Raw genomic sequence first — 13,982 nt, forward strand, 5'->3', positions numbered from 1 at the left:
ATGGCAGAAGGCAAAAGGGGTAAGAAAGCAAGAGAGAGCTTCCTTTAACCTCGTCTTTTTTTTTTTTTTTGAGATGGAGTCTTGCTCTTGGCATCCAGGTTGGAGTGCAATGGCACGATCTTGGCTCACTGCAACTTCTGCTTCGTGGGTTCCAGCAATTCTCCTGCCTCAGCTTCCTGAGTAGCTGGGATTACAGGCGCCCATCACCATGCCCGGCTAATTTTTGTATTTTCAGTAGAGACGGGGTTTCGCCATGTTGGCCAGGCTGGTCTCGAACTCCTGACCTCGTGATCCACCTGCCTCGGCCTCTCAAAGTGCTGGGATTACAGGCGTGAGCCACCGTGCCTGGCCAACCTCAAGTCCTTTTATAAGGGCCCTAATCCCATACATGGCCTCACCTCTTAATATTGTCACATTAGGGATTAGGTTTTAACCTAGAAATTTTGGAGGGAACACAGACATTCAGACCATATCCCTGAGATAATTTTTAAATTTTCCCATGATTTCCTCCTGTTATGTTTTTGCTTTCATTTTTTTCTTTAATTTTTTTTGTGTGTGCAAATCCAACTTTACCCCTATACAGTTACCTAGTTTTCAATGATCATTTACAAATAATTCAACATTTGCCACATATTTGAAATGTCACCTTTAACATATACCTAATCACTAGATATATTTGGGTACATTCATGTATTTCCTATTCTGTTGCAATAATTTGTTCAAGTCTACTGTTTGCCTGTTTCTTGAGAGAATAGTTTTGAAATCTCTGCTATAATTGTGAATTTGTCCATTCCTTTTTTTTTGTTCCATCAGTTTTTGCTTCATGTGTTTTGGAGTTTTTTTTACTAAACGCATAAACGTTTGGGATTGTTCTGTACTGTTAACTGATGCCTTTATTACAAAATGACGTTCTTTGTCCGTTAATATTCTTAGTTCTCAAATCTACTTTGGTAGTAGTATGTCTACTCCAGCTTAGTAATTTGATTTTTTTTCAGACAAGGTCTCGCTCTGTCACCCAGGCTGGAGTGCAGTGGCGTGATCACAGCTCACTGCAGCCTTGACCCCTGGGCTTGAGTGATCCTCTCACCTCACCTTTTTGAGTAGCTGGAACCACAGGCACATGCTACCATGCCTGGCTAATTTTTTGGTTTTTTATAAAGACGAGGTCTGCCTGTGTTGCCCAGGCTGGTCTTAAACTGGGCTCAAGGGATCTTCCTGCCTCGGCCTCCCAAAGCGTTAGATTTACAGGCATAAGCCACAGCACCTGGTCTACTTCATCTTTTTAAAATTAGCATTAGCATTGTTATATCTTTTTCTATTTTTTTTTTACTTTTAACGTATTTATATTTTTAATATAATTATAACCTTATTTATTATAATTTAAATATGACCTTTGTAATTTAAATATGACCTTTGTATTTAAAATGGGCTTCTCATAGGCATCATATAGTTGGGTGTTTTTTTTTAATTCAGCCTGAAAATCTCTGCTTAATTGGGATGTTTAGACTATTTACATTTTTAAATAATTTATTGAGTAAAAATCACATAATATGAAAGTAATCATTTTAAAGTGAACAGTTCAGTGGCATTTAGTACATTCACAGTGTTGCACAACAGCCACTTCTAATTCCAAAACATTTCCATCATTCCAAAGGAAAACCTCTTACCAATTAAGCACTTTCTCCCCCATTCTCCCCTTCCTCTATTCCCCTAGTGACCACTAATCTGTGTTCTATCTCTATGGACTTACTTATTTTAGGTATTTCATATAAATTGAATCATGCAATACGTAACCTTTTGTATCTACCTTCTTTATTTTGCAGCTTCATCCATGTTGTGGCGTTACACACACTCCATTCTTTTTTTATGGCTGAATAATATTCCATTGCATGAATTACCACAACTGGTAATTTTGTCTATTTGGGAACTTTCATCTGTTTGGTAATCTGGTAACTTTATTCATCTCTTGATGGACATCCGGGCTATTTCCACCTTTTGGCTATTGTAAATAGTGCTGCTATGAACATGTGTGTGCATGTTCTTGTATTCAGTTCTTTTGGGTATATACCTAGGGGTAGAATCATTAAGTCATATGTTAATTCAACGTTTAACTTTCTGAGGAACTGCCAAATCATTTTCTACAGTGGCTAAACTATTTTACATTCCCACCAGCAATGTATCAGTTTTCCAATATCTTCACATCCTCACTAACACTCAGTTTCCTTTTTTTGATTATTGCCATTCTAGTAGATGTGAAGTGGTACATTATTGTGGTTTTCATTTACATTTCACTAATGACTAATGAGGTCAAACATCTTTTCATATGCTTATTGATCATTTGTATATCTTCTTTGGCTAGATGTCTACTCATGTCTTTTACCCAAAGTCTAATTTTGTTGTCTTTTGTTGTTGAGTCATAAAAAGATCTTACTGTGTATTAGATAATAGACCTTTATCCTATACCTGATTTGCAAATATTTTCCTTCATTTTTTAGGCTATCTTTTTACTGTCTTCATAATGTCCTGTGATGCACAACAGTTTCTAATTTTTATGAAGTGCAGTTTAACAAATGAGATGTGAGCAAAAGGGATGAGTGTAATTTCTGATCTGCAACCCTAGAAAGCACTGTGCCTGCTTCCTCTGCCTACTGGCTGGGAGATGCTGAGAGTTTTAACATCCCCCTTTGTCCCAAAGATGGATACTACTCACTCTGGAAGGCAGAGCTATCCTACCAGCCCTGGACTGCTCAGCCCTAGATTTTTACACGAGGTATAAATAAATATATGATATTCAGGTCACTGAATATGTATTTTGGGGTCAGCTTAACCTATACTCTAATTTTACAGCTCCAGTGTGCCATACAAATACTACCATTTTCTGGTTGTGCCATGATGAAGGCTGGGAAGCACTATGACCTGGACCGTTTGTTCTTGGTCCCTTTTGCTGACCCTTCCTTCTCACTGCCATCAAGAGGGCAATCCTTTCCTCCACACCATCCAGGTAGTTAGCTTATTCTGGTCCCAAAGATAAAGGTTGAATACCCCAACTCTTGCAGAAAATTTGAGCATATGTTGGCCACAGAAAGCCATTGCCTTGCCTTGGGTAGCACCTGGGATAAAGGTTGGTGAGCCCTGGTGCTCAAAATCCCCAAATATGGCCCCTCCCAGGGGCCCAACACCCATGAAAGACTGTACTTGCATCATGGGTTGTCCTAACACAGAATTCCCTCTCCCATCCTAGCTGGGAGTCAGGAGTTCCACCTCCTCCAAAGAGACATTTCATTGTTGTTCCCTCAAGTCCTCATGGTCTCTTTCTCCTGCTCTGGCTGGCTTGGGACAAACTGAACCTCCCACTTTATCTTCCAGCCTCTGAGCACCGTTATGATGCAGTGAGCTGCCCAAATTAAGGTGCACTGCAGATCTGACTTGGCTTGTCCGTCCCCTTGGACATGCATCCTCAGGGCGCTCCTCTCCCAGGAGGAGCCTCCCACCCCTGGGGCTTCCTCACAGTAACACTTTCGAGCTGAGGTGGTGAGCAGGAGCTCCTTGAACCCTCCCTTCCTCCATCTGAAGAGCTTGTTCCTTTCCACCTCTGACTTCCGTGCCCTCCGTTCCTCCTCTCCCCGCATCGCCCCTTCCCTGTGCAGGGGCAGCGGTTGGGGCCTCAGCCTTAGTTCTTCCAGCTGGACCCTGGCATAGTGCGGGGCTGTGGCTCTGGGAAGTATCTGGGCCTGCACGCGATTTGCATCACTGCACAGGCCTCGCCCTCCGAACTACGAGCCCCAGAGCTCTTCGCGCCAGGCGTTTCCCGCCTTTCCCCTGTATCGGGTCATTACCCAGAGGCCACTGCGGGCTGGTCCTGCCTGGCCATGGAGCTGCGACCCCCGTGTTCTCAGGGTGAAGGAGGACGTGCGAGGCGGTGCTGCTTGTATGCGGGAGAACCAGGTAGGGGGCTGCATGCTTCATAGAAGCCAGCCTGTGCCAACCGGGAGCTGTAGGACGGTCTGTGTCTGGGGCTGCCTATGGGTATGTTCGCGTGCGTCTGCCGGTGCGCCTTCCGAGCCTGCTCAGGAGAGCGTGTGTCTTCTGTCTTGTGTTGCTATGAGGTTTGCATCTGTGTGGCTGGAATAGCTTGTTTGTGGGGGCCCGCGCGTGACCAGTGTGTGCGTTACCGTGTGTGCCTCAGGCAGGATTGTGACGGGCCGTGTGACTGTGACGCCATCATCAGGTTGGTGAGATGGCGTGACCGCGTGCTGCGTATCCGTCTCCTGTGTGTTCATCCACCATCTTGGTAATGGTGGTAATGGCTAACACCGCAGGGGCCAAGGATGAGATCTTGGCATTCAGCCTGTGATAGTCTTTGGTCAGCTTCCGTGCCTGGGAGGCCCTTTGGCCAGCCACGCCCGGCTGTTAAATTGTGACAAAGTAGTATAAAGCACTGCTTGCACAGGGTCATGGATTAAAAGGGTAACGTCTGGGCCCGGCGTGGTGGCTCACGCCTGTAATCTCAGCACTTTAGGAGGCCGAGGTGGGCGGATTACGAGGTCAAGAGTTTGAGAGCAGCCTGGCCAACATGGTGAAACCCCGTCTCTACTAAGAATACAAAAATTAGACTGGCTTGGTGGCGCGTGCCTGTAACAATCCCAGCTACTCGGGAGGCTGAGGCAGGAGAATCGCTTGAACCCAGGAGGTGGAGGTTGCAGTGAGCCGAGATCGCGCCACTGCACTCCAGCCTGGGCGACAGAGCAACACTCTGTCTCGGAAAAAAAGAAGAAGAAAAAAAAAAGGTAACGTCTTCCAACAAGGGATGTGGTATTACTTTTGCTGGATCACATGTCTCAGCTACCTTTTTGGAGATAATTTGTATATAAGTAACACATAAGTATTATTTTTTTTTATAATAGGCCACCTTGTATTATTTTTAACCTCACCCTCATATCATTGCTCCCTCTGTTCCTCTCTTCCTGCAGACGTAACCACTATAATGGATTAGAAAAGTATCATTCCCATATATTTCCTTAGAATTTTAGTGCATATATCCCTAAACAATATTTTCTGGATTTCATTAATGCTAAAGTGTACATTTTAACATTCTGACATCAGAATACATCTTATGGTTGATAATGTGTCATATTTTAATGATGTATTTTGTACTTGCAAATGAAATAAGTTTGTCAATAATTGACTGTTTTGCCTGATTTTGAAATGTATTTAAGTATTATATACTATATATTATTCTACAGCTTGCTTTTTACCTTCAACATATTTATGCAATTTATTTGTGCTTGATATTTGTAGCTTTGTTTATAAAACAATTACTATAAACAATCTATTTTCATTCTCCTGTTGGTAGATGCTACAGTGTTGCTGTAACAGTGCTGTTAATGTGTGAAAGAGGTTTTATTGGTTCATACCTAGAAGTGAATTTTTTGGGACTTGGTGGTATAGCCTCACCTATACTGTTAGTTAACATTCCCACTATTAATGTATGAGTTCCTTTTTCCATTTGATTCTTTCTCTCACCAATCCCTATTGTCAGGTGTTTTTCCAAAGACTAACTTTTTAGGGCGGTTTTAGGTTCACAACAAAATTAGGCAGAAAGTACAGAGATTTTCCATATGCCTTCCTCCAAAACCTGGATGGCCTCCCCCATTCTCAACACCTCCCATCAGTGTGGTATTTTTTGTTATAACCAACGAACCTACATTGATACATGGTTATCACTTAAAGTCCATAGGGTTCACTGTTGGTGTTGTACAGTCCATAGATTTTGACAAATATGTCATGACATGTATTCACCATTATGGTATCATACAAAGTCTGTCTCCTATAATAATTTCATACCACCTACTGTTGGTACTGTGGTAAGCTTAAGTGTTGCAAGCAGCCACCTTAAAGCCATGTGATGTGAATCATCTCCATGTGGGCACTTAGTCTCCAGTAAATTGCATATTGCAGTAAAAAGTGATCTCTTGTGGTTCTCAAGTATTTTTCATCATGTTTGGTGTGATACCATACATTTTGAATAACACCATAGAACCCATATGAAGTGCCACTAGTAATGCTGTAAGTGCTTCCAAGAAACAGAGAAGAGTCATGATATTACAAGAAAAAGATAATTGCTTGATATGTGCCATATGTTGAGGTCAGCAGCTGTGGCTGCCTGCTATTTGAAGATAAATGAATCCAGTGTAAGGATCATTGTTAAAAAAAAAAAAAAAAAAAGGAGGGGGGGCGGGCGTGGTGGCTCATGCCTGTAATCCCAGCACTTTGGGAGGTCGATGCGGGCGGATCATGAGGTCAGGAAATCGAGACTATCCTGGCTAACACAGTGAAACCCCATCTCTACTAAAAATACAAAAAATTAGCCAGGTGTGCTGGCACGCACCTGTAGTCCAAGCTACTCAGAAGGCTGAGGCAGGAGAATGGCGTGAACCTGGGAGGCAGAGCTTTCAGTAAGCCAAGATTGCACCACTGCACTCCAGCCTGGGCGACAGAGCAAGACTTCGTCTCAGAAAAAAAAAAAAAAAAAAAAGGAAATTCATGAAGCCATTGCTGCAGCTACACTAGCAGGTGTGAAAATATTGCACTTCTTGTGAAATACTATTTTATCTCATATTGAAAATGCAGTTTTTAGGTGGGTGCAGGATTGCTATAAGAAGACTGTCATGATTCAAGGAAAAACTAAGTCATTATATGACAAAACTGAAAGATCTAAAGTTGAAGAATTTAATGCCAAAAAAGGATGGTTTGATAATTTTAGAAAGAGGTTAACTTTAAAAATGTCAAGACAGGCTGGGTGCGGTGGCTCATGACTGTAATCCCAGCACTTTGGGAGGCTGAGGCAGGCGGATCACCTGAGGTTGGGAGTTTGAGACTAGCCTGACCGACATGGAGAAACCCCATCTCTACTAAAAATACAAAATTGGCTGGGCATGGTGGTGCATACCTGTAATCCTAGCTACTTGGGAGGCTGAGGCAGGAGAATCACTTGAAGTTGGGAGGTGGAGGTTGTGGTGAGCCAAGATCATGCCATTGCACTCCAGCCTCAGCAACAAGAGTGAAACTCCATCTAAAAAAAAAAAGAAAAGGTCAAGATAAAAGGAGAAGGAGCTTCTGCCAATCAAGAGTTAGCAGATGAGTTCCATGACACCATTAAGAAAATCATTGAGGAGAAAGGATATCTGCCTGCCTGAATGCGGTTTTTTTTTTTTTTTTTTTTTTTGGAAGACAGGGTCTCATTCTGTCACCCAGGTTGGAGTGCAGTGGTGTGATATCAGCTCATTGCAGCCTCCACCTCCCAGGCTCAAGAGATCCTCCCACCTCAGTCTCCCAAGAAGCTGGGACCACAGGCACATTGCCACCACACCCAGCTATTTTTTTGTATTTTTGCTAGAGTTGGGGTTTCACCATGTTGCTCAGGCTGGTCTCGAACTCCTGAGCTCAGATGATCTACCCACCTTGGCCTCTGAAAGTGCTGGGATTACAGGCGTGAGTCATCATGCCTGACCCTCTGAATAGGCTTTTAATGCAGACAAAAGTGCCCTATTCTGGGGGGAAAAAAGCCACAAAGGACCTTCATTAGTAAGGAAGAGAAGTGAGCAGCAGGATTTAAGGCAGGAATAGATAGGATAACTACTGTTTTGTGCAAAAGCAGGTTTAGTGATCAGGACTGACCTTATCTATAAAGCTGCTAACCCCTGAGCCTTGAAGGGAAAAGATAACACCAGCTCTCAGTCTTTTGGCTGTACAACAGGAAGGTCTGACAACTGGAACCCTTTTCCTGGATTGGTTCCATTGATACCTTGTCCCTGAGGTCAGGAAGTATCTTACCAGTAAGACACTATCCTTTAAAATTCTTTTGATATTGGACAGTGCTTCTGGCCACCCAGAACCGCATGAGTTTAACACTGAAGATGTCAAAATGGTTTACTTGCCTCCCAACACAACCTCTCTAATTCAGCCTCTCAATTGGGGGTCATAAGGGCCTTCAAGGCTCATTACACATGGTACTCTATAGAAAGGATTGTCAACATTATAGAAGAGAACCCTGATAGAACATTATGGAAGTCTTATGGAAGGATGACACCACTGAAGATGCCATCATTGTTACAGAAAAAGCTGTGAAAGCCATCAAGCCAAAACAATAAATTCCTGCTGGAGAAACTGTCTGGATGTTGTGCATGATTTCACAGGATTTACGACAGAGCCAGTCAAGGACATCATGAAAGAGAAAGAAACTGTGAATAGGAAAATGAGGTGAGGGGTGAGGGAAAAAATTAAGGAGCTAGCAGATGCCACACCAGAGGAATTAACAGCAGATGACTTGCTGGAGATGAACGCTTCTGAACCAGTGCCGGACAATGAGACAAAGACAAGCAGAAGCAGTGCCCGAAAACAAATTGACATTAGACAAACTGGTAGAAGGGTTCCCATTCTTCAAAACTGCTTTTGATTTCCTTTTAACATGGACCCTTATGGTACAGGCACTGTGAAACTAAAGCAAATGGTAGAAGTTTGATGCCATATAGAAACATTCTTAGAGAAATAAAAAAGCAGAAAAGTCAGACAACTTATGATATATTTCCATAAAGTTACACCACAGGTGACTGCCTCTCCATCCTCCACTTCTTCCTCCTGTGCCACCTCTTCCATTTCTGCCTCCTCTGAGCAAGACTAACCCCTCCTTTTCCTCCTTCCCCTCAGCCTGCTCCATGTGAAGATGATGAGGATCAAAACCTGTATGATAATCCACTTCCATTTAATGAATAGTGTCTTCCCTCCCTTATGATTTTCTTTTTCTTTTTTTTTTTTGAGACAGAGTCTCACTCTGTCGCCCAGGCTGGAGTGCAGTGGCACGATCTCGGCTCACTGCAAGCTCTGCCTCCCGGGTTCCCGCCATTCTCCTGCCTCAGCCTCCGCGAGTAGCTGGGACTACAGGCGCCCGCCACCACAACTGGCTTATTTTTTGTATTTTTAGTAGAGATGGGGTTTCACTGTGTTAGCCAGGATGGCCTCGATCTCCTGACCTCGTGATCCGCCCATCTCGGCCTCCCAAAGTGCTGGGATTACAGGTGTGAGCCACTGCGCCCGGCCGATTTTCTTAACATTTTCTTTTCTCTAGCTTATTTTATTGTGAAAATACAATATATAATACATATACAAAATGTGTTAATTGACTTGTTTATATTTTCAGCCAGGTTTCCAGTCAAACAGTAGGCTATCAGTAGTTAAGTTTTGGGGAAATCAAAAGTTATATAGAGATTTCATTGTGTGGTGGCAGTGTCCCCAACCCTCACATTGTTCAAGGATCAACTGTAAGTAAGTAAATAAACAAAACACATATACATGCACACATGTATCTGTATATATTCTGTTAGTTCTGTTTCTGTGGAGAACTCTCACTGATACAAACACTGACATATCACATGTCACACATACATACAGATATGCACAAAGTGAATAGCACAGGAGCACATTCTTGTGCTGATTCTTCCACAACCCAGTATTTATAAGTTATCACTTTGTACAATGCATCTCCCAAATTCATAAGGTGAGTAATATAATTCTGATTCATAAGGTAATATAATTAATGTGAAAATTGGGGTTCAGAGAGGTTTGCTATATTGTCAAAGTTGCCTAATGACATGTATCATGAACCAAAAATTGAGAATACATGCATGTAGACTGTAGTGCAGAAGATTTTGGATTATACTGCCTACCTGTGATTGCACATAAGTTTGATAGGTGCTATAATAGTGTATGAAGACAATGCTGTGAATTCAGAGAGGGGTAGAATATTCTGTCTAGGGTGGTGGGGCCAGAGAGCATTAACCACAAACTCATTTTGGTTAAATTATAAAGATAGACTTCTTGAAAAAAATTTCCAAAAAATCTTATATTCCAAACACCCTTACAACTACTACTAAATGACCTTGAAATTAAATCCTCAACTTAGGCCTTATTCTAAGCCCTAGCAAATGTTAGACATAATCAGCTTCATTCTTTGAACTCAGGACGTGGAGGGTGATAGTGTAAATAATAAAACTCAAATTATCTGATGGATTTCTTTTTTTCTCTAGCACGTTGGTATCTAGTACATTTGGAACAGGGTGGAACATATGTTAGGGCATTCAAAGACAGAGTCTATACCTGTTGGGGGGAAAGGCTTATAGGGTGCCTGTATAAACTGGCCATAACAAGATGGGACAGGAAGTTGTGGAAAGCCACAAGAGGCCTCTGAGGAGGAAAGCCTCTTATCGCCATTATGTTCCCATGCTCTGAGCGAGACCTGCTCTCTTATCCATAAACACTGTGCTCAGGGAGAAAGACACTCCTTTGAAGCGTTGGAATGTGGCCAGCCGTGCAGCCTCCTAGTTCAGCCCACTCCCACTAGCTACTCTCTGATAAGTTAAATTTGTGCTGTTTGAGGATAAAGGAGATTCATTTAAACCACCACTGCTATAGTATGATGCACTGCCTCCCTTCCACCGTTCGCCCTGAACGTCTGCTTCTTAGATCTAAGTGACTGTACTCAGTAAATAGTGTGGAGACCAGAGCTCGGCGCCTTTGCAGCCTCCATTTTGCAATTGGCCCCCTGGCCCCCACTCTTTATGCTCTTTTAACCTGTCTCTTCTCATTCCTTCGTCGCCACCGGACTTTGGGTACCTTACGGGTAGTGTTGAGGCTGGTCCCCACCATATACCTAGAGACACAAAGAGGGATAGGGTTTTAAGGAAACATACTTTTTTTTTTTGAGACAGAGTTTTGCTCTTCTTGCCCAGGCTGGAATACAATGGCGTGGTCTTGGCTCACTGCAACCTTCGGCTACTGGGTTCAAGTGATTCTCCTGTCTCAGCCTCCCCAGTAGCTGGGATTACAGGCATGCACCGCCACGCCTGGCTAATTTTTGTATTTTAGTAGAGACGGGGTTTCAGCATGTTGGCCAGGCTGGTCTCAAACTCCTGACCTCAGGTGATCTACCCGACTCGGCCTCCCAAATTGCTGGGATTACAGGTGTGAGCCACTGTGCGTGGCTGGAAACATACTTTTTTAAAAAGCAAGATGACATTCATGGAAGACAAAACCGCAGGATCTGTATTATATGTTTTTGAGACAAGATTAGAGAAGAGGGAGAGGGTGCCAGGGAGGTAAGGTTAGGTTTAGATATCCAGAAAATTGAGGAGACACTTGTTCCCTATGTCTATCCATCTTTTTCCTGGTAATTACTCCTGAGATCTTGCAGAAAACAGTCCATCTTACAATTATTTGTGGCTTTTATAAATTGATTAATAATATAAATATTAGCAAGAATAATATTTAATACTCTTGTCATTCATTATCCATATTCCTCTAAAAGTGTGGAAATTGGAGAAGGGTTGTACAAATCTCCCAAATTAGCATTGGTTCTATTTACCTATCTGACTTACGAACTGGAGACTGTCTGGATACAAAGTCATTTATCTTTCTCCACTTTCCTGTTGAAGAGTAGCAGAGGAGAGGCCCATTCCAATTCATTTACAAAGCCACAAGTATGAACCACACATATCTGTAACCGCACAGATACTCAAAAAGTTGAGCCAGTACTTCCCGGTGGGAGTAACCCAGCCATTACAAAATATCCTATCAAAGGGCAGGAAACAAGTGTGTTGCTTACACAAGGGTCATGTGCATATGTAGGTCTGTGTGTCTCTGAGTGTATGCGTTCATAGATGCTAATCCTTGAAATGTTTTTTTAGGTCCTAATCTTTGAATACCAAATCAATAAGACCAGTTCTCTTAGTTCTGACATAATGAGCAGTTTTTTTTTTGTTTTTTTTTTTTTGAGACGGAGTCTTGCTCTGTCGCCCAGGCTGGAGTGCAGTGGCACGATCTTGGCTCACTGCAACCTCTGTCTCCTGGGTTCAAGTGATTCTCCTGCCTCAGCCTCCTGAGCAGCTGGGACTACAAGCATGTGCCACCATGCCTGGCTAATTTTTTGTATTTTGTAATACAATTTTTTTTTGTATTTTTAGTAGAGACGGAGTTTCACTCTGTTAGCCAGGATGGTCTTGATCTCCTGACCTTGTGATCCGCTTGCCTCAGCCTCCCAGAGCATGGGGATTACACGTGTGAGTCACCGCCCTTGTCCAGATTTTTTTTTTTTTTTGAGACAGAGTCTCACACCGTTGCCTGGGCTGGAGTTCAATGGCACGATGTTGGCCCACTGCAACCTTATCTCCTGGGTTCAAGCTATTCTCCTGCCTCAGCCTCCCAAGTAGCTGGGATTACAGGCGCGCACCATCATGCCCAGCTAATTTTTTGTAGTTTTAGTAGAGATGGGGTTTCACTATATTGGCCAGGCTGGTCAGGAACTCCTGACCTCATGATCCGTCCGACTTGGCCTCCCAAAGTGCCAGGATTACAGGTGTGAGCCACTGCACCCCACTGAGGTTTTTTATTAAAAAGGAGATGGTGGTGCTGGTAAAGGCTCAGTGGCTTTTGCCTTTCATGGCTGGGATTATACTAAGGAGAGACAGTTTCATCCCATGATGAATTTGGAATAAATATAAACAGGGCACAAATCTGTGAAGCCATGTCATATATTCTAGTCTGATGTGGGTTCCTGTTGGCCACTATGTGGATCCTACAACACAGTCCAATTTATTCCAGGTAAATTGGTTCTGGGCTGTGGAGGATTCTAGAAGTAAGGCAGAGGAAAACATCGGTTGCTCCAAAAATATAGCCCTAATCCAAACTTGTTGCCAGGGGAGACCCCTCTTATGTTTTACTTTCAAAATGAGTGTCTCTGGAGGAGCCTCTGCAGTTTATAACTGTAGGCAGGGATGTGTTACCGGGTTGTGCATGGGGTATCTTATAGCACAGGCAAAGGTACTGTATATTTATGGATCTCCTCTCCCTGTGGAGATGTCTCTCTCTTTTTTTTTTTTTTTTTTTGAGAAGGAGTTTCACTCTTCTTGCCCAGGCTGGAGTGCAATGGTGCGATCTAGGCTCACTGCAACCTTGGCCTCCCAAGTAAAAGTGATTCTCCTGTCTCACCCTCCCAAGTAGCTGGGATTACAGGCGTGTGCCACCAGGCCTGGCTAATTTTTTTGTATTTAGTAGAGACAGGGTTTCACCATGTTAGTAAGGCTGGCTGCGAACTCCTGACCTCAGGTGATCCACCCTCCTTGGCCTCTCAAAGTGCTGGGATTACAGACGTGTGCCACTGCACCCGGCCCCCTCCCTGTGGAGATGTCATTACCATGTCACCTGTAAGAAGCACAATGACATTGTCTACAAGAAGAGACTGGGACACTTCCACAGAAGAGTGCCACTTTTGTTCCAGATGCAAATTATAATCATTAATTGTTGGCGTCAATGAGATGGGCTTAATGAGCATAAACCCATAGCATAGAAGTTTTGACATGCTCCCTGGGGTGAACCACAAGGGTGGAGTGGGTGAGGGAAGAAAAACTGAACCTGTCATAATCGCTGTCACTCAGTGTTTTTAAGATAATCCTGGCTGGGCGCGGTGGCTCAAGCCTGTAATCCCAGCACTTTGGGAAGCCGAGACGGGCGGATCACGAGGTCAGGAGATCGAGACCATTCTGGCTAATGCAGTGAAACCCCGTCTCTACTAACAAAATACAAAAAACTAGCTGGGCGGGGTGGCGGGCGCCTGTAGTCCCAGCTACTCGGGAGGCTGAGGCAGGAGAATGGCGTGAACCTGGGAGGCAGAGCTGGCAGTGAGCTGAGATCCGGCCACTGCACTCCAGCCTGGGCGACAGAGCGAGACTCCGTCTCAAAAAAGAAAAAAAAAAGATAATCCTTTCCCCAAATTGTACTTTCACCTACACAAAATTATGCAGGGTGAATTCATGATGAGACTCACTACTTGCTCTACAGTATGATTTCCAATCTTTTAGTCAAAGGAGACACAGGTCTCTGAGTCTGTTGAAGAGATTCAAACCCTAAACACAAGTCAGCCTGGTTGTGGCTCT

This window comes from Macaca mulatta, chromosome 19, assembly GCF_049350105.2.
Source record: "Macaca mulatta isolate MMU2019108-1 chromosome 19, T2T-MMU8v2.0, whole genome shotgun sequence".
In the NCBI taxonomy this organism is placed as follows: Eukaryota; Metazoa; Chordata; class Mammalia; order Primates; family Cercopithecidae; genus Macaca; species Macaca mulatta.